A 22,541-nucleotide genomic window follows, 5' to 3' on the forward strand; every position below is an offset into this window, starting at 1 on the left:
TTGCGCAGAAAACCAGCCAGAGTACCTGGAAATCTGCTCCTGAGAAGTCCGAGGGTTCGTGCCGGGACGGAGAAAAAAGATCCCGTTGAGAAATGCTTTGTTTGCCTTGAGGTCGCGATTCTATGGCCAATACAAGGGGACTTCTAAGGAAAGCCGCCTAAGATTGTGCTGCAAAGTGCGTAATACGCTCTTGGTGTGTGCATTGCTCAGTTATCCCTGCATTGCGGATGCTGTGTAGTGTCAGATTTGATGGCAACAACGAAGGGATACTTTCATGCTGGATGTTTCATTTTGTCAAAATTCCAGCTTTCATTATCCTTTTAAACAGCAAACAATCAGAGTTGCACAATTTCAGTGTTTACCATTGTTACCAAATATCATTTAGCTTCCTGGGACGCTTCTCTACTCCACTCTACAGAAGAGAGACCTCAGAGCTGTCTTTTAAAAAAAGCAAAAAAAATATAAAAATATAAAAAAGCTGGCCTTTCACTTTGTATAATGAAGACTGCAAAAAAATAAATTAATTAAAAAAAGTTTCTAGCACTGATATATGCGGCTGGATGAGGAAAAGTGCAGGCAAGCTTCTACCCAAACTTATCTCACCATCTAGTGCTCTCACCAATGAGCACAAAGTCACTGGAATGGTTGACAAGCACTGGGCCTTGAGTGTATGTCAAATCTTAATTAAAATTTAAAACTAGCTCCCCAACTTGATATTCATAGAATGCATGCTTGCTCAGGAAATATAACTAGTTGCTTTAACATTTGACAATTTCATAAACACAGTAGCTCTTTCTGTGTATGTTTTTCTGGCACTAATTTTCCACCACATTAAGCGCTCTAAATCTCTAGCTATGTGCTTGCTCTCCATTCTTTATAATTCATGAGATGATCATTCAGAATCAGAAGCTTAGCTGAAAATTAAACTGCAGTTCCATGATAATTGGGGACTGGGATATGTGTGTCTGTGATGATATACCGCCTTCAGAAAGTACCAGTTTCATTATGTTACGCATTTGATAAGATGAGCTATTGCATATGAAAACCCATGCCACAGTCAATTTGTTTCCAAGATAGCAAATTATCTTAAATCAGGTCAGACCATTGGTCTGACTCTGTTTAGCTCAATGCACTGACTGGCAGTGGCTCTGCAGAATTTCAGAGTGGTGAATTTCCCCGCCCTTGCTGAAGATGGCCAGGGACTGAACCTGAAACTCTTTGCAAAACATGTGCTCCCACCACTAAGCTATGACCTTTCCCACATGTAGTACCAGCACTTTCTGGCTTCTTAGACAGGCATGTAAACACTCTTAGACACATGGCACACATATGCAAGAAAGGAGAATCCAACTAAACATTGACAGCAAGAGCTTCTTTGACCGTGGAATGGACTCCATCAGAAGGTGGTGGACTCTCCTTCATTGGAGGTTTTTAAGCAGAGGTTGGATGACCATTTGTCATGGATGTTTTAGTTTAGATTCCTACATTGCAGGGGGTTGGACTAGATGACCCTCAGGGTCCCTTCTAATTCTACAATTCTTTGTTTCTATTATGGGCTATTAAGATATTCTCTCCACAGTTCTCTTTACAATCAAAAGCAGCCTTCTGAAAGTTTAGAAGATAATTCTAAATTCAGTTTTAGGAGATAATACATTTGCATTAAATTCAGACTTCATATCTAACCAGCATTATTTTTAAATGAAAATGTTTATATAAGTGAAGCTTTCTAATTTTTAAAAAACCAATTTTGATCCAGCACACCCACCCAGAGGAAGGAAAGCCGAAAACAAACAGTGAGCATTAAAGTATGATAACTTGGCATACACAGTATTGTTCCCTTGATCTCTTGTTATAGAACTAATATCTGATTTCTTCCAGCTTGGATACTTTTCTCAAGTGTAAGATTAATGTGCCCAATAAAATAAAAGCAATTTTGACACACAGGTATCTAACCCCTTGTAGGAATTCAAGTAATTTTGATTTCTCTCTCATTTCTTTTTGTTAGTGATCGCTGGACAGAATGATAGTTCTACCACGCAGTTTTCCAGTACTTGATTTTATTCCCTTTACAATCCACAAAGATGGTCCAAATTATTACCTTGCATCTGATGGAAAAGAACAAATGCTGTGGCAATTAAGAGGGCTCCCAAACAGTTTCAGACACTAAATTCCCATGGCGTGTTCTGACAACACATTATATATTATATCTTGCTGAAGCTAAGCAGGTGTGTCTCTGGACCTTTGAGTGAATGGGAGAGTGCTCAAAACCTCTTGTAGGCTCTGGATGGAAGGAACCAGGCAGAGGGCCTTCTCAGTAGCGGCGCCCGCCCTGTGGAAGGCCCTCCCATCAGATGTCAAGGAAATAAACAACTGATGTTTAGAAGACATCTTAAGGCAGCCCTGTTTAGGGAAGTTTTTAATGGTTGATGTTTTATCGCATTATTATTATTATTCTGTTGGAAGCCGCCCAGAGTGGCTGGGGAAACCCAGCCAGATGGGCGGGGTATAAATAATAACTTCTTGTTGTTGTTCTTGTTAGGTTGTGTATGGCTGCAACAACTTCTTATGTTTGATCTTGCTCTAGTATTATACTTTTCTGGAGTTTTAATTTTAGAGAAGTTCAAGAGGTTCACTGGGATAACGTTTGTATGGGGAAAAAGATCCTATCAGAGGAGGCTTTTGAATGCACAGGTTCCAAAGCCCTCCAATTCCCTTTTTTAAAAAAACAACAACAATATTTTATTGGTTTTCAACACCACCACCACCACCACAAATTAACTTCCCTCTAGTCCCTTCCCTGGTTCCATTATTTGTCAACATCCTGCATGTCCTTTATTAAATTTATAACATATTTAAATCACTATTATCCATTCATTGTAAAATTACAAGAACTTTTAAAACCCTGCTAATGTACTGTATTAACCTGTGTACAATGCTTCTGTATACATGCAATAAACATCTTCCATTCTTCCTTAAATTCATTGTCGTCTCTGCTTCTTAATTTCATTGTCACAAAGCCCTCCCATTCCCAGCACAAACACCCCTCACAAAACTGACAACTACACCACCAAGCAGTTGTAGTTAATTTCCACCCCAACAAAAACAAATGGGATTGATCTTGTTTTTATTTTTCCAACGGGGCTTTGGTAGTAGTTCTTCCTCTACTACGGACTCTGTCTCCTCTCCGTGGCTGTAGGATTGCTCTGTTAGTTGCCTGGAAACTAGGTTTGTTGCACACCTACAACCATTTACTTTTAAAGCCTGCCTTTTATCTAAAACTAAGGCCCAGTTCTGATGGTCAGGGTCAAGCCTTATTAAGTGTGCCTGTGGTGAAAGGGGAAAAGAAGCGGACAGAAGTGGCAGACAACATAAGGGAGGTCTGCCAAATGTTCTACGCACATTCATCGCTGAGTTTACAACAGTGGCGAAACATGATGACCCACTCCAGCCCTACACATTGCAGAACTCAGCAGATGGCGTCCGACTGCTTTAGTGTTTGCATATGGACTCAGGCCTGTGAGGAGCTCTGAATGCATGTGCTCAAGCTGTGTGTATTCTAGGCAAATACGATAATAAATATTTCAAAAATCATATTATTTGCCAATATTGGCCCAGATTATATCGCGGCGGGGTAGAGGTTAGATTCTGTGCCCTGCTGCAGTTATGCAACTCTGCATTCTTTTGCTTATTTTGAATAATGTATTCCATTTCTGGTCATCACGGAAAGAGGCACTTTGTAACTTATAAAGTAGCACTCTATGCGTTAGCAGCTAAGAAGATCAGGAGGAAAGAACTTGATAAAATAGCAGTCAACTGCAAAGGGGATTCAGATATTTAATTTGGCACATTTTACTAGAGAACCTTCTGCTATTCTATTTTATGCAACAAGCAATCTTAGTAGTTGTCACCGTGGTTTTTATTGTATGTGTGGTGCCCAATGATTTTTATGGTTATTGCTGTTTTTCCTTTTGTTATTTTTCTGAATGATGCCATGGCCTACAATAAAAGTCTATGATGATGATGATGGAAAGAGGCAAGGAGATATGTAGAGTACTGCGTATCATCCATTCTTACTGGATTCTGCCTTGTATTTTATTATTATATTGGTTTTATATTTTTAGTGATGTAAATCAATAAGCTGTGAAGTCTATAACTGATAACCAAATAAATTCAAATTAATCCATATAAAGATTACATTTATGAAGTGGGAAATGTACCAAAAATAGTAATACCCAGTTTTGTTTTCCAAAACCTAAGAAGGGTGTGGGTTTCAATTTGTCCCTTCTTGCTGAGTGGAGGTTTGTTTACTTCAGGCACAGGCAAACTTGGCTCTCCAGATGTTTTGGGATTACAATTCCCATCATCCCTGACCACTGGTCTTGTTTGCTAGGGATCATGGGAGTTGTAGTCCCAAAACATCTGGAGGGCCGAGTTTGCCTATGCCTGGTTTACTTCAATCCATAAGCTTGAACAGTCTTTGAAAGGGGAGATCACCCGAATCTACCTGGTCTGACAAGCAGATGGGGGGGGGTATGTGAGAGTCACCCACTCTCATCAGGTTGAGGTTTTTTGGGTTTTCCCCTCTGCTGAAAGGTCACCCATTAGACATGCTGAATCAACTGCCCAAGACATTCCTGCTTGCAACAGGCCAAAATTTAATTATGCACCTTCATTCTGTAGCTATTGTATCAGAGAGGTTAATTAATTCCAAAGCTGACGAAGCTTGGAACCTATTAGACTGAATTCAATAGAGGCCAAATGGCAAATGAGAAGGGAGAGAGTGTGAGGCCCTTGTGTCCTAGAGATTAATTAGGACTTGGCCACTCTTAATGCAACGAGGCAATCAGTTGGATTTTTGCCGGCTCATGTTGTAGCCAGGATAACACAAGGTTGTTGCCCCAGAACAACTCACAAGAGTTTCCGGAGGGGCAAGAGGTCTGTAAAAGAAATTATTATTTGAACCAGGAGCCGGGAAAATCCACCCATGAATGTTTCCATGGTGAATTGCAGAAGACTAGAACACTAGATCTCAAGGTCACCCAACAAAATATAATAATAATAATAATAATAATAATAATAATAATAATAATAATACTAATAATAATAATAATAATAATTTATTTATACCCCACCCATCTGGCTGGGTTTTTCTGGAAGCCAAGCATGCTCCATTTTGAGTGTTACGCTGGTGACTTGAGTGCCACACTGAGGTCTGTCTTTGCTATTTATTTTGCGTTTTTGTTTTTGCATCTGTTTTTGTTTTTGCGACTGTGTGGAACCCAGTTCAGCTACTGATTGATTGATTGATTGATTGTGTGACTGCAGTACATTGTTTATTGCTTTAGTTTTTATGGATCAATGGTCTCATTAGATAGTAAAATCCATGTTAAATTGCTGTCTTAGGGGTTGTTTTTAAAAGTCTGGAATGGATTAATCCATTTTGCATTACTTTCTATGGGAAAGTGTGCCTTGGTTTTGGAACGCTTTGGTTTTGGAACAGACTTCTGTAACGGATTAAGTTTGAGAACCAAGGTACCATATTGAACCCAAACTTATTACATGGATGTATTTTTCCAATAAAGCCCCACCATGCTGATTGAGGAGGATCACAAGAACTGGTGTGGCCAAGCAGTGCCATCAGCAGATAACTTATAGTCCAACCAGAACAGGTCATTTCCAAGAACAGAGGAAGGAGAACAGTTTGCTAATGGCACTACAAGCACTTAGCAGCAGATTTTTCAAGCTTTGATGGATTTGTTAGCTTTATCATCTGTAATAAGGAAATAATCAGCTGCCCCACCACCTAGCCAGCACAGACCTTGCCCTGAAGTGCTGATTACCAAACGCCTCTGACAAGACACACAGCTCTGATGAGCCTATCTGGAGTCATATGTGAGTGAGAGCCACTTAAAAAGCCATCAAGGATACAGAGTGGGCATGCCATATTAATAATAGACAAAGCTCAAAAGGAAATTAATGTTGGAAATTATTAAGACGGGAATTAAATAATAATATGTAACATCTGTATAGCGGTTTCAAGTGTTCAAAGCACTTCACATGCATTTTTTAGCTGTAACACTTTCTACACTCTTGTAAGGCAGAGTTAGCCAAGGTGGAAAATGTTCTTGGACTCCCAACTCCCAGCCAGCATGGCCATTGGTCAGGGATGATACTCCAACATCTGTGGGGAATCACATTGCCCTTAAGTCAGCATTATTATCTTCCATACTGCAGGTGGGCAAGTATATGAGGACATTGTTCTAAACTTGTCAGAAGACTGTGTACATTTCTCAGATGGTGCCGTCCCAAAAAGGATATTGGTGGGAAATGAAAACGATTCAAAGAGTTGGAGCATCCATCATATGAGAAATGTTCAGAGCTTTATAGTTTGAGGGGGGAAAGATGACTAAGGGAGGCCATGAAAGAGATTTATAACATTATCAACTATGTGGAGAGAAGAAGAGAGAGAAATTGATTTTCAAGTAGTTGTGGGACTAACAAAAAAAGAAAGTACATCTTCACACAAGTTATGGAGTCAGTTACGGAATTCACAAATATATTGTTGCATATGTTGGCTTCCGTCTGTCTCGGGAGACAATGGAGGAGAGTGCCTTTGGGGGTGAAGTCAAACTGTTGGAAGGTTACGGTGTCTGCTGTGGCTGTGGAGATAGATACAGGAGAGACATGTTTTGTTGCAGCTGGGGCAGATGAAGGCTGTAGTGCTCCAAAAGGGGAAAACTCTTGTCTCATAACATCTTTCTATGTGAATCTTGGAAGACATTTCCCCCCTCCTACTGTAAGACTGTAACCCTACACAAAGTTATCAGGAAACGCACCTCACTTAACACAGTGGATTTATTTCCAAATAAACATGCATAGGATTGTGCTACATTTAACCTTACTGGTAGGATTCTTTTTCCCATTGCTCACCTCTTTTCTGCTTTCTTTCAGCATCACTTTGGGTTGGAGAGACAGGTCTCTCTAATACAGGGGTTGCCAATGGGGCAGCCATGGGAAATTAGGCTTGACATAAGCATTCCATTGTAGCCCATAAAATACTTGGTTGTGGGGTGTATGGAGTGCTCACAACAGTTTCTCTGGTTTGCAAATGTGCCCACGGGCCAAAAAAAGGTTGGCAAGCCCTGCTTTAAAGATATTGGGGAGAAGGGGGAAATCTCTGAAAGATGTGCCATGGTTCACAGGATGCTCCGTAAAGTGAAAAAAGGATGTCCTTTCTAGACTAAAGTCTAGAAACCACCTATATGCTGGGGTATGAGGGAGATAAAGAAGAGAACAAAATATAGCAGCCATGAGATCACACACAAAGCTGTTTATTTATTTTTTTAAATGGTCAAGGTCTTGGTCAAATCATGACAAAGAGTGATTATATGGAGAAAATGGCAGATTTGTTGTTGTCAGAGTTTCTCTTCATTGCCATTATTGTGGAGGAAATATGGAAGCATGGCTATTTTAGTGTTTTCCACAGTGGAAGAAATTAACAATTTGTTTTGGAATTCCCTGCTGGGCCATCTCTGCTAATGAACACATGTGATAGCAGTGATGAGTGCCATGACAGAACACTGATAAGATGAGGCAATTTCACACAGTAATGAGATAAGCTCTTAAAGTCACCTTATAGTTACTATGGCTTTTTTTTTTTAATTATCCAGCATTCTGTGGAGGAAATAAGAAATTTCCAAAGCAGTTAATTTGTGTAAGAATTCAGCTGCAGGGCTTGGTGCCAGGGGCTGAAGTATGGGTTTTCATAAGGCACTTAAATAATTTCAGGGTGAAGTGAAGCTCTTAAGTTTGCGAGAGACCAGCATTGTTGGAGGAATATACTTAACAGACATGTGAGGTGAATGCTGAGAAGAAGAAAGGAGGGAGGGGCAAAACAGGGATAATCTGTATTCAAGCATGCCAGTTTATTCTAAAAGAAGTGTGCTTTGCAAGGCAGTGTTGAGAGATAACACTTTGTGAAAGAAACTGTTACCCTCAACACTGCCTCTGACAAGAAAGACAACATGGGGGAAATATGTCAGTCAGAGGGAACAAACTATAGACATTGTCTTCCTGCAAAAGCCAAATGAACTTTTTGTTCCAATTTTACCTCAGGTTTGTCACTTCATACACTCGCATGCCCCTCCCTGCAAGATTCCTGGGAATTGTAGTTTGTTAAGAATGCTGGGATTGCAGCTATATGGAGGATAAATGACAGTTTCAAGGGTTCTTTGGGGGAGAGGTTATGCTGTAAATGTATGGTGTATATGCTCAACCTAAATTTTCCATTGGGAGGGGGAAACATAATGGTTTGCATCCAGCAAAGTTGTCCTGTTAGTGCAAGGACTTCTCCCTGCACAATAGGACTTTCTCTTTTCACTTCATCCCCCCAACCCAACCCTATCTGCTCCAGAAGTTTAGAGGAAAACCCAGTACAGTTTGGGGAGAACACAGGAGACAAGAAGTCCTGTTGTTCAGGTGAAAGTCCTTTGTGTCAACAGGACAATTTATCTGGATCCAACCCAACAGGGCCCCAAGTCAATGACCTCCAAGAAGTCACTCTTGCAGTTCCCTTTCCCACACCACAAACCCACCTATTAAAAAATAACAATAATCTAGGAGAGAAAAATAACTTCTGTTCTCTGTTAAAAAGCTTCCTGATTCTGCAAATGACTGGTGTTTATCGGATATGTACAGAAGCACATTGTCCTCCTGACTCTCAGTCGTTCCTTATCAGGCACAAAACTGTTTGACAGCTTAAAATATCAAGTTACATTTGCATTTGGACAGAGAATGTACAAATAACTGAGACAGTGAGGCACTGAATTGCCTCGTTTAGATTACCCTTGAAATCATCCAGGCACCTTCAATCGGATGCTTTTTTTTGGTCTACATAACTATTGACCATATATAACAAGGAGTAACTGAGCGATGTGGAGCTCAGTGGAGTGTAAACAGCTTCCCCTGCTCATTGCTGGAGCTATGGGGAAAGTTACACTCATCATCTCCATGATGTATGTGGGGCTGCTACCCTATTTACCCAGTCATCAGCTCTGAATGTTCAAAATGTTGGAGGCAATTTCCGTGTTGACATCCATACCTACTGTACACATGGATTTATGCCTCAGAAAATGCTTGTGCCTTCTGCGTTGGGAAAAAACCATGAGCTCTGTCACATGCTAGATTCTGTAAATGAGTCCTTATATCAAATGTCACAGCATTTATTGTAAGAAAACTGGTTTTCCCAGCATTAAACCTTGGCTTGAATTCATCCTCTGCTCCGGTTATTCAGTCTACTGTAACTAACACGGCAGAATTGGGCTCCCCACTCTCTCATCTCCTTGGTCAAAATCCTGGTCCATACTCTGATTGACCTCCATGGCCTTGGCAAATGCAGTTGCTGTTTCTTACTGCATCTTGCTGCTTTCTCCCTTATACCCAAACACTCCACTGCCAAAATCATGTGCCTTTATCCCTGCCCCTTCTCAAACTGATATACTGGCTCTCCTTCCCTTGCTCTTCCTAACACTAACACATTCTCTCTCTCTCTCTCTCTCTCTCTCTCTCTCTCTCTCTCTCTCTCTCTCTCTCACACACACACACACACACACACACACACACACACACACTGCTCTTTCTGACTCCAGCTTGCTGCTTTTCTTCTCGGCCACATCACTGCCATGCCCTACTCAAAATTCTGGCTTTGTATTCTAACCAGCCATGAGGTGGGGCCCATTTTCCATCTCACACAGAAGCCCCTTTCCTTTGTTTCCCTTAATGGCCCATCGCCCAGGCTATTACCTCAACACAGGAAGCTAGACTAGCTTATATTTCAACACTTGTTGGATCTAAGAGTTAGAAGGGTCTCTCATGCGGCCAACTTCCTCCCCTCCAATTCATAAACAATATCCTTGCCACCTTATCAACCTCCCGCAAATTACTGCCCCCCTTTTACTACACTGTCCCCTTATTCCTGGGAACTTTCCCCCAAGAGTCCTTCATTGTGTTGCTGCCAATCTCCCTTCACATGGCTCCTCAAAATCTGCAAACCTTTACATTATAAGCATTTTGGCCTACTCTTTAGTCCAATTAAAATGAAGTCTAAATACATGTAAAATATAAATCTGGATGGCTAACCTTTTGGGCTCCAACTCCCATGAGCCTCAGCTGTTGCTTGCTCTCTATACCTCCTCAACTGCAGTCCTCTTAGGTGAGGTTCTTTAAGTAGCATCAAGACAAAGTGAGCTTTTGTGTCTACAATCCATGGTTCTGACAGTGGCATCAGAGCTCAGCCAGGCCCGTTCAGAGGTATAGGTCACTTCCGGCTTTTGACACACAAAAACAAGGTAAGGCACCAAAAAAAGAAGTGAGCAATTTATTTCTATAATCAGCTGATCTGAGTTCATCAAGACCTAATCTTGTGCCATCAGAACTGGCATATTTTTTATTAATATTTATAAACATTTTTAACCATTTAAAATGATAAAATGCACATCAGTCAACGAGGGACACATGTATTTTACCAAAACACATTTCTCAGTTTTGCAGCTCTAAGCTGAGAGTGTGTACATGCCACATTTTGGTCTGATGCACATAAAACAAGTTGAGAGACTTATCAAGTGCCAAAATAAAAATAAAAATGTCTAATTCAGTTGTCGTTGTCCCCCACCATTTGAGCCTGAGGCTCAGATCACGTGGCCTTCCTGGCCCCACCTCTGACCCCCTCCCCCCCAAGGAAAGGTGCTTGCACCTCCCAGCAAAGCAAGCTGTATGATGAGCCCTGTAGAACTGGGTCCCAGGGACCCAGCCGCTGCCTCATTACAATTACACCTATATCACCTTCACGCACAGCCATACATCACCCTGCTTGTCAAGAGCTCCCTTCTCTGTAGGAAATAAAGCCCTTCATGGGGAATGATGCATTACCATATATTTCCCATCATCCAAGCTTTATCTGTACAGGTTCCATTACTATGGTGCACGTCACAGAAGCCTTGGTATTATGGAGGTAAAATTGGTTTCCTTTTTTCCAGATTTGGATAACCTTTATATCCTGATAACGAGGGAGCAGCAGCCCATTAACCTGCAATATGCCATTGAAATCATAAACCTTTCCCTGGCTTTTGTCTCAGCTGCTATCAGATGCCTGTTGTTTGTGGATAATACGGCATTCTCTTAAAACCTGGGGGCTTGGTATGCAGAGGAGGTTTCCATACATTTGGAAGGGGGACATACTGTCAGACTGTTTAGCTCAGTCTTGTCTACTTTGACTGGAAGCAGCTCCTGAGGGTCTCAAGCCAATCTTTCTCCTTACCTGCCACCATGAGGTACCAAGAGCTTGAATCTGGGACCTTCTCCATACCTGTGCTCTGCCACAGCCACTCCTTAGAGGCCTCTGCTGACAGAAAGGGAACATGATGTGCTGACATCCGTATTGCTTTGTTTCTTTATCTGAAATATTACTAAGCCACTCTTCACCCAGCAGTTTTGTTTTAATTCCTTTCCTAGGTGGCGCTGTGGGTTAAACCACAGAGCCCAGGACTTGCCGATCAGAAGGTCAGCGGTTCGAATCCCTGCGACGGGGTGAGCTCCTGTTGCTCGGTCCCTGCTCCTGCCAACCTAGCAGTTCGAAAGCATGTCAAAGTGCAAGTAGATAAATAGGTACTGCTCCGGCGGGAAGGTAAACGGCGTTTCCATGCACTGCTCTGGTTCACCAGAAGCAGCTTAGTCATGCTGGCCACGTGACCCAGAAGCTGTACGCCGGCTCCCTCGGCCAATAAAGCGAGATGAGTGCCGCAACCCCAGAGTCAGTCACGACTGGACACGTCCCTTTACCTTTAGAGACCCCTAGCAGGGAATCTTGTTTTTCCACAGCTGCCACACCGTGGGTCGGCATCTTCACTGATCTATTATGAACCCAAGGTCTTGTTCCTGGTCTGTCACTGCCAGGTTTTTTTTTCCAGCTGGAACTTGCCAGAACTCAGTTCCGTCCCCTCTCAGGTGGGCACCATTGCCCTCTAAGAGGACAAGAAAAGAGAACATTCTAAGAGATTCTAGAAAAATAGCACTGGTCACTGTCAGTTCAGTGAACTGGCCCCATGCCCAGTATAATCCAGCCATGCTCCCATCTAGGCACCAACCAGGCCAAGGTGGCTGCAGCATGTGTGTCCTTTATGTTCACACCATGTTCCTTGTGCTTGAGTGACAAAGAGTCTTGGATCTCCAAAGCAGGCTTTTTGTTTTAGATATTCTTTCAGCTTGCAGGACTACTGGCTCCCTTTTGACCCATTTACCTGCCCAGATACTTTTTATTTCCACAATGCCTGACCTATAAAGCTATAAAGCTGTATACCTATTCCCAGATTCACATCCCTTTGCCCTAAGATCCTTAATGGAGGCTCTTCTCTGAGTGCCTCCTCAGTATAAAGGCTATAAAGGAGGAGGCCCCTCGTGGGGATTATCTGGCACCCACATTAATAACCTTATTGTGTCAGGTAAAATGTCTTCTATTCTCCCAGGCCATTGAACATCACTGAATATCATTTTAACATTAGTCTCTGCTGATTGATGGTGGTTGGCTGGCTTCAGCTCCTATAAAAGGTGGCATTTAGCTCTTTTCTGATGTGTTAAACATTTCTGTTGCTGTGGCTGGCCTTTGTTCTATTCTTTTCATTCTGGGTTTAGATTCACTGCTGAATTGACTGCACTTCTGTTGCGTTCTGTTTTCGATCTGATGTATTTATTGTATGTCGCTTAGAGGAAATTGTTTTATGAGGTAATTAATAAATATGAATAGATAAATAGATGATGATGTAGGAGGTACAGGAAGGGGCCTGCAGCACCCACCATTTTAAAAATACTGAGCTCCTTTCTCATTGGACTCAAACCTTATTTTAAACTGCCACACAGTTCTGTATCACACCCTGCTCACTACTCACACCTCTGCCATGGCTCAAAGTCACACTTTCCCCATTTCCTTTATCCAAGCCTCTGCCTTATTCTAATCTCTAAAAGGTAAAGGTAAAGGACCCCTGACAGTTAAGTCCAGTTGCGAACGACTCTGGGGTTGCGGTGCTCATCTCGTTTTGCTGGCCGAGGGAGCCGACATTTGTCTGCAGACAGTTTTTCCGGGTCATGTGGCCAGCATGACTAAGCCACTTCTGGCGAAACTAAAGCAGCGCACGGAAACGCTGTTTACCTTCCCGCTGGAGCGGTACCTATTTACCTACTTGCACTTTGACGTGCTTTCAAACTGCTAGGTTGGCAGGAGCTGGGACTGAGCAATGGGAGCTCACCCCGTCATGGGGATTCGAACCGCCAACCTTCTGATCAGCAAGCCCTAGGCTCAGTGGTTTAGAGCACAGCGCCACCCGTGTCCCGTTCTAACCTCTGCTGTTGTCTAAAACCGCCATTCAAAAGCCAGCCTTCTGCATTGCTCCCTTCCCCAACCTGAATTCATGCAAATCCTCCAACCAGGTGTGTGTGATGACAGCCTTACATGTTTATATGTATATAGGAATACGTTGTCCTATATTTAGCAGCTGGCTTAGGTTTTATGGAAAGTTATCCAAAGGTTTATGAAGCTCTGGGCTCCTCCACACTTCTGCTCGTCCTGCTGTTTTACCCCAGGGAAAACCTGCTCTTTGCCGCTGAATCGGGCTCTCCCTAAATTAATATTTGCTCTGATTCAGCGGTAAAGAGTAGGTTTTCCTGGGGAAAGCAGTGAGGCAAATGGAAAACTGCTTGGACCCATGTCTTAGAAAGCACAGGACAAGCAGAAATCTCATCAGACCTGTGCTTTCTGGGCACAGGACTAGCAGAAGTGTGGATGGGCCCTCTCATTCTAAAATGCATTCTGGTTTTGCCAGAGCTATCCATTCTGGGGCTTTCTCTTCAGCAACACCAGTGTAATTACCAAATACATGAGCATGCAACACATTAAGCTGAGGTGGTGGTGGGAGGAAGAGAAGCAGGCAAGACTGGGGCGAGAGACAAGTTTACATCTTGAGGCACCTTACACCTGCTTCAGCTCATTCCAATTTATTGGCAATATCCTCTTTTTCAGAGCTAACTGTGTTTAATCAACAATCTTAAATTGCCTTTTCACATCCAAGGGAGACTTTGGGGAGCACTGCTTGTAAAAACAATAATATGGGAAGGCTGTTGGATGAAGAAAAAGGCCCGTGTCTGTTTACGGATGTAGGCCGGAATCCTGCTTTGAAGAGAGCCTAGGGAAGCAAGCAAGTTACAGAACTGAATCCGTGTGAGGGAGATTTATGCCCTGCTATACAGTCTAGAGTATTTCACAATTACCTAAACAATCAAGTTCTGGCCTCCAGTATTTCAGAAGCACAGCACATTAGATGAGCCTGCAGCCAACCTGGATGGTTTTCTGTAGAGATGCAGTGTAATTTCTTGTAGCCTTCCGGGCCTGATTCTGTACCTCAGCACTTTGCTACTGGAGAATGAATGGGACAAATATTTCAACATCTATATTCTGAACTAGGATGTGATTAGTACCCTGGCCCAGGAGCCTGGCTTCTTCTATCAGTTTTGCTGTGCCACTGTGCCCTCACCCCAAAACATAGCACCTGGTCTATGGTAGACCCCACTTATAGTTGTCAGAAAAGCAAAGAGTAAACCCAGTTCCCCCTCCTCCCTCCATTGGTTCTCTTTAAAACAAATAAATTTAATTGTTTCATATCCTGCCCTTCTTCCCAAAGGAGTCCAGGGAGGCAAACCACAAGTGATAAAACAACAGAACCATCATAAGAGCAACTCCAATGCAGATGCAGACTAGGAAAGGTCTCAGCTTAAAAGGCTTGTTGAACAAGGAAGGAGTGCTGAAAAGAAATCAGAGATGGTTTTAAGGGGAAGGGATTCCAAAGGGCAGGTGCTTCCGTACTAAAGCCCCAATTCCTATGTTGTGTAGAAGGAAGCTCCTGATGAGAGGGCCTTCTTAGTAGTGGCACCCATCCTGTGGAACTCCCTCCCATCAGATGTCAAGGAAATGAATAACTATCTGACGTTTTGAAGACATCTGAAGGCAACTCTGTATGGGGAAATTTCTAATGTCTAATGTTTTACCATTTTTAATGTGCTGTAAGCCCCTCAGAGTGGCTGGGGAACCCAGCCAGATGGGGGGGGGGTATAAATAAAACTACAACTACTACTACTACAACAATAAATGCTGGCTATCTTTGCCTGCAGAGCCCACAGGTCGACTGGGTATATAAGGGGTGAGACGAGATTTCAGATATACTGATTCCAAACTGCATGGGGCTATAGACACCAAAACCAGCACAGCACCAGATTTGGGAAGATGCGGGCAGGGCCAAGCCAAGGAGGCTAAAATTGAGAAGATCCATTTGAAGGCGCCAAATTTTGGCCTTGCTTGGGGTGCCATATTACCAAAGATAACCAAAGTCTGCTCTGACCAGCACCTCAAACTTAGCCCAGTAACTAAAGGTTTATATATTATATTGATAAATAAAGCTTTTATGCTGGTTGTGCCCAGCCACTAGATTTTTCAAGAGTTGACAAGTCAAGCTTCACTACAAAACAAGGTTATTAGCTTCATGAAAGCCATTACAAATCCATATGTGGATTTCTGTAAAAATGAAGGGAAAGTGGGGGGAGGGGGAAGTTCCTTGACTGAAGGCTGCTGTATTAGAGCTCTGAGTGTTTGCGAGGTATCAGTTTAGTTGTGGAAGCATGCATTTGTGTTGCCATAGCTAAGACAGGTGAGGGTCTGATGTTGTTGGGCTTTAACTTCCACCAACTTGATCACTGACCATGTTGCTGCAGCTGATAGGAGTTTGAGATTCTCTTAACATCTAGAGGGCACCATCTGGCTTAAATTTGAATCAGATCACTCACCTTTAAATAGCAATGTGTAAAGGTAAAGGTAAAGGGACCCCCGACCATTAGGTTCAATCATGGCCGACTCTGGGGTTGTGGCGCTCATCTCGCTTTATTGGCCAAGGGAGCCGGCGTACAGCTTCCGGGTCATGTGGCCAGCATGACTAAGCTGCTTCTGGCGAAACCCGCCAGAGTGGTACCTATTTATCTACTTGCACTTTGACGTGCTTTCGAACTGCTAGGTTGGCAGGAGCAGGGCCCGAGCAATGGGAGCTCACCCTGTCCTGGGGATTCGAACCGCTGACCTTCTGATTGGCAAGTCCTAGGCTCTGTGGTTTAACCCACAGCGCCACCATTTGAAATGTGTAGATTTCAAAATAAAAATGGTGGACTTTCCGAACCATATCTATATACTTTGATCCAGATAGAAGAATCTTGCTCCAGAAGGATCTCGTGGTACCTTCCTGGTGACTTGAGGGATTTCCCCTTCTCCACAGACTCTGGCATAGAGGGCCCAGCATTTGGATCTCAGCAAAGCTTTAATTTATACCTGTATGACATTTCCACTGCTAAATATGAATGTATTGAGAATAAAAAAATGGCCTGAGGCCTTCTTCTTCAGTTCCGTGTTAAATCGTTGCTTCTGCTTTGGGAGTAGTGGCATTAAACAGTTGCCAAGTTGCCTGCAACTTCTTTTCCCACCTCACATTGTCGCACAGCGTGACTCCATTCCAAAATTCCCATCCTCTCAGAAATCTCAGAAATGAGCTGCAAGCTCATTTGGCCGGCAGATGGCAGAGTTGTTCCTTCAGCTTGGAGAGCTTTGATCATTCCAGCCACTGTATTGTCCTGGCAGCCTCAGGGAGGAAGAAGGTCTTTAGCTGCAGTGCAGGCAACTCCACTATGAAAATATCCTTCTTATTTATTTGTTGTCCAGACTTTGGCTTCTTATGTAATGTGCTCCTGGCACCGCACACACCATTTGTCACAGCAGCTGGGGCTTATGGTCAAGGAAGTGTGTTGATGTAAAGTGAAGCTGCTAAGTCTGCAAAATGTGCGGGTGTCTGGAGAGAATCACATATACATGCTACATGGAGTCACATGACAGAAGATAAATTTGCAAACAAAAAAATGTGCTGCAGTCAGCAGGGCAGCAAAACACTGCAGTGTGGAGTGCTTCTGTTTAACATCCTAGTCATTCCATCCCATCACTAAAACCTGTTTTCCAGTTGCTCTCCTGCTGTCAGTGTTCCATGACCACTGAGCATGCCTTTAAAAATAATATTTTTTAAAATTAGCTTTCCAAGTTTTCCCACAGCTTTGCCAATTATACAGATTCCAATTAATATCAAAATAATTCCAATTATTTCCAAATTTATACAATTTAATCAAAGTGGTTTCCCGTGCTCCTTGATGGATGTTTTTTGTCCAGTTCTTATATTGCTGTGGGTCATATTTTTTATTAACATCTAATTACATTTCAGTTGTTATATTAATCATTAAGATAACAGCTGCATTTTTAGCGATTACTATTCATGTTAATACCTTATCTAACTCTCCATAGGATTTCAAATGAGGTGCTCTAATTATTTTCCTTTTCTCTGCATGTGTCAGTCAGGGAGCAGGTGGCGCTGTGGCCTCTTTAGCTTGCTGATCAGAAGGTCGGCAGTTTGAATCCCCGCAACGGTGTGAGCTCCCATTGCTCTGTCCCAGCTTCTGCCAGCCTAGCAGTTCGAAAGCACACTAGTGCAAGAAGATAAATAGGTAAATGTTTTCTTGTTTCCGTCACAGTGTTCCGTTGTGCCAGAAGCGATTTAGTCATGCTGGCCACATGACCCGGAAAGCCGTATGTGGACAAACGCCTGTGGAAGAGCCTGTTGAGGTTTTCTTGGGTTTGGGTGGTGCCTTTTGGGGATCCCTAAGCCATAGCACTCAACAGTCTTAGTATGAGTAACAGAGGGAATGAGAATGTATTTTTAATCTCTGTTGGAAGCTGCCCAGGGTGGCTTGGGGGTAGGGTACAAATAAGAAATGATGATGATGATGATGATGATGATGATGATGATGATGAAAAGGAACCCCCAAGACCCCTGGAAACTCTCTCTTCAAACTTGTTTGAAAACTATTTTGTTGGCTGCAACCTCTCTCTTAAGGAAAGCAATCAGCCTTGGACCAGCGCTGAACACTATTAAGTTTCAGCTCGCTTATTCTGAGCAGTTGCTCTTCCATGCCAAATAACGCAGTTTCAGGACAAATCTATATATACAGATAATCATGCAGTTGCCTGCTCCTAGGAATGTATCATTTTAGATGGCAGGTGTGGGAACCAAATGTTCATGTTCCCTCGCCTCAAAATCTCTCTGCTCTTCCTCCTTATCAAATGCTATTTTTCCATCACAAATAGTGTCTTGTTGTCTTAAGGTGGGGAGAATTTAAACATATGATGCCCAGTCTGCTGCAACCTAATGAGATTGGCTCTTGTCAAGTTCATTCACAGTTCTTGACATTACTGCAGGGGTGATTTAGCAGAATTGAATCTTTTCCTTTTTATCTTTAACCAACAGAATCCCAACAGTCCAGTGATGCGTTGAATCTATAAAGGAAGAGTGTTTTTGTGGGTCTGGAAAACACAAGTGAGATTTCCCCAATTTTGCATATAGTTTCACTGTGTTTGTAGAATTAAAGATTGCTTCTCTGTTTAGGGCATCATATTCTGAATGCCATATCTGCTCCTTTTGGGGTAATGAAAAGTAGTATTCCTGATACTTGTAAGTTGGGGCTAAGGAAGAGCATATCCTTGCTCCTCCCCCTTAATCCAATTTTCATAACCAACTATAACTATCTCTGAATATAAAAGGAGCTAACTATATTTCATTGCTTTGACTGGGGAAAAAGAAATTGTCAATTTTATAATGGGATGACATTTTTTGCTAAATGTTTTCATATCCACAGATGGGCCTGTAACAGCCACTTCCCTAAGCAGTTAATGTCTGCAGATCCAAACAGCTCTGTGTTCATTACAATGAAACTAATGAGGGTGTATTTTTCACAGAAAAACATCTATTCACATCTGGCATATTCCATGGTGATATTGTTGAAGAGGTCCAATCACAGTTATCTTTGGGCAATTTTTTCAACACAGGGCAGCTGGGAAAGAACATTTTAGCTTTTAGGCTGAAAGATGAGTAATTTGTCCAGAATATTATCTGATTTTGGAGATGCAGCCGATGAAATGTGTGCTTTCTATCAGTGAAACCTAAATTATATTCTTGAATACAATATGGGGCCCACACATGTAAAGCATGATTGTCATTTTAGACACCATGGCTCCCCTCACTAAATCCTTGGAGCTGTGAGAACTCAGTTCCTCTCACAAAGCTACAATTCCCAGATCTCTCTGGTAAGAGGGATTGTTAAGCCACTCTGGGAATTGTAGTTCTGTGAGGCGTCTCTACACCTCTCTCAGCACCCATAACAAACTACAGTCCCCAGGATTCCTTGGAGGAAGCCATGACTGTTCAAAGTGGCATGATAATGCTTTAAATGTTTAGCGCAGTTAGGGGTCTGGGTCTTAAATCTGGGAAGCACAACAGCGCTTGCAATCTGGAATTCAAAACCTAGTACAGAAAACTGTTTTGGATCATCTGAAAGTACTTCCCTGCCAACCTATGCTGGAAGTAGTAACACAAGCACATTTGCATACTTTAAATTCCTGCCTCATGATCCAAGCTATCAGGGAGGATATATTGCCCAAGCTGCACATTAACGAACAAATTTCAATTGTGGTAGTGAAAAGGAGGGTCACAAAATAGGACAGAGGAAGGCAAAAGTAACATGAGCTACGTGTTCCTGAGTTTACTACCTTGATGGAACAGAACAGGGCTTTCCAAACTTGGGTCTCCAGCTGTTTTGGGGACTACAATGGCCATCAACCCTGACCATTGGTCCTGCTAGCTTGGGATGATGGGAGTTGTAGTCCAAAAACAGCTGGGAAGCCCTGGATCAGACCAAGGATACACAATTTCACTTCAGCACTGCGTCACCCGTATATCACAAACTCTAATATACTCAAAACAAAAGTTGCTTTGGCAGAAGTTTGGGGTGGAAAGCATCTGTGAAAGAGAGAACGTGGCTGGATACCTAGCCTCATTACTGGCATGCAGTGTTTTTGTATGACAATTCAAGCAGAGCAACTGTCACCAGTCCTAGCTGAATCCCAGCCCATCAGGGGCTGCACAGCAAGAAACAGAATTATTCCTAGGAGAGTAAGCTGTTTTTGCAACAGTGACAATCAAGACTTGCAAGGAATGTTACTTGCTCATGATAAAAATGTTGTTTCTTGCAGATTTCTCCCTGCACCCGAAACACTGTTGTTTCAGTCACCAATGGTTGAAATGATAGAATGTATCAGTTTGTGGCTTGTCTCAAACTGCAGAGGTGAGAATTCCCCATGGAGGCGCAAACTGTTGCTGGGGAAAGCTGGTTCCATGCATAAGCATTGTTTGGTACTTTGTTGTTCTATATAAGAAAATAACTTCACATTTATGAAAATGTAATAAAGAAGTACAGTTCCCAATATAAAAGCAGGATCAACCATATCAAAAACTTAAAATAATTCAATTTAGTAAGAATTCATAAATTGTACCCTAGCAGAAGACAAGCAATCTGCAAGAGTGCTTTGCAAACTTTTGAGTCTTCAGCAAACTCTTTCCACAGTTAATTTGTCTGCCAAGCCAGTACTATGTAGTCCTTGAAACCCTGGGCACTGCAGATTCTTGGAAGAGGAATGGTCTCAGGCACACACTCAATTCACAAGAAGGGCGACGTCTCTTGCACCTCATTGTCTTTATATGTATACTGAAATTGTGCCCTATAGCAGGGGTGTGCAAAAGGTAGATCTGGATCTTTGGCAGATCTGTGGGGACTTCGCAGTAATCAGCCAAGGATTCCGACATCCAATTGCATAACAAAAGCTGCAAAGCAAAAAAAAAAAAAAAAAAAGACCCTCCCCATAAATTGTACTAGTGAAATGGAAAACCATGGGGCCACCAGGAATTATATTTCATGTGGAAGGACTGTGTGAGCTCCCTGTCTGGAACACAGTTCGCCAATCTCCTATGGCTGCACTTGGCAGAAGATAGGTGCTGGTGAACAAGCCATCTTTCATCTCAGATGCTGGCTTGCCATTTCTAATCTTCTAAGGCTGAGAGCCTTCTCTCGTGTTTGACAACTGTTCCTTTGTTTTGTTTGCAGTATCTTCCAATGGAACCATGTCCCATCCTTGGAAGTCGAACGGAATCCATTCTGGAAGTCCGTTCAACTTCCAAAACGTTCAAAAACCAAAGTGTGGCTTGTGATTGGCTGCAGGAAGCTGCAGAAGCCCCGCCAGATGCTTGGCTTCCAAAAATGGTTCGAAAACCAGAACACTCACTTCTGGGTTTCAATTATTCAGGAGCCAAGGCATTCGAGATCCAAGGTACAACTGTAGATAATTGCTAGAATGACACTCCCCTGTTGCACCTTCTTCCATTTTTCCCCCTAAGGAGTTAACACACATAGTTAATACACTAGCCTGCACAATCCTGTGGCAAGCCTCTCCAGCTCAGAAGAAATGGAATCAATTAGCCGTACAAGGATCTCATTAGAGACGAGCTTTTTTGAAGCAGGGACACAAAAGCTATGGTCTGTGTCAACTGTAGTAAGACTACCATCAAAACACAGACAAAACGAGCGTTATCAAAAGAATTTCAGCACCCTCCTGGCTCAAAGAGACAATTGGCTGCAGAATATCTGTCTGCTTTTCCAGAGGGTTTGGCTGCAAAGGTCAGCTCTGCTGGGCGGATAGCTGCCAACAATTTGCTGTAGGCAAATCAACTCACCTTGCAGGAATGTGTGGGCCATCTCTGTAACCACGGAGAGAAAATTTAAAAAAACAACAACACCATGTTTAAAGACACACGAGCAGTTTATTTCCTGCATCTGCTCCAAGTTTCTATCTTGGGGTGGAAATACTGTCAGAGGAAGAATGCTTAGATGTCTCACTGACCTGATTCACTAAAGGCTGTTGCCATGTTCCAATACAGTGGCAACTCCAGCAGCTGATAAGGTTACACCTGTGTGATTGGAGTCTCCTATCTTTCTCAGCCAGTGTGAGATTTTAATGCATACCAAAAGGGAAGCCTGAAAACCAGAGATACTCTGACCTGCGGAAGCAGGATTACTGCTAGCACATATGGAGCTATTTAGAAACAAGTCGGTCTAAAAGATCATTGTTGAAAAGTAAGCAAATTAAAATGCAACCCTCTGCATCAGGGATGGGGGACATTTTCCAGCACAAGGTCTAATGCATTTCCTTCTAGGCAGCCTTTCAGGAGCCACAACTTTGTGGAGCAACTCATATAAATGCTACTTTCGCACAGCAGGCTTGTTTCTATATGCAAAGGCACACTTCCATCTCGAGCTTCTAGCCACCCGGGGAAGCAGGAGGCATTAGCAGACCTCAAGGACACGTTTCAGCCAAGGAAAAACATTCAAGGAGGGTGTGAAGCCAGGCCAGGAGGGGGTATGGTTGGGGAGTCCCAGGGGCTCAGAGTATCACATCCAGACCCCCCAACCTGAGGTTCTCCACCCTGCCTCCACAGTAGCACGACCCACTGCGTTGGACTGAAGCCTGAATCCAT

General features: G+C 42.8%; 1 long non-coding RNA gene across 1 annotated transcript; it reads right to left on the reverse strand.

Annotated features, from left to right (window-relative positions):
• Positions 1 to 524: 524 nt before the first annotated feature.
• On the reverse strand, positions 525 to 4,119 carry LOC309341994. The gene is made up of 2 exons (XR_014156643.1): positions 1,228 to 4,119; positions 525 to 1,181 (listed from the first exon to the last, which is right to left on the reverse strand). It is a non-coding gene; the product is annotated as an uncharacterized lncRNA (long non-coding RNA).
• Between the last annotated feature and the right edge of the window lie 18,422 nt (positions 4,120 to 22,541).

This window comes from Podarcis erhardii, assembly GCF_964252035.2.
Source record: "Podarcis erhardii genome assembly, chromosome: 5".
In the NCBI taxonomy this organism is placed as follows: Eukaryota; Metazoa; Chordata; class Lepidosauria; order Squamata; family Lacertidae; genus Podarcis; species Podarcis erhardii.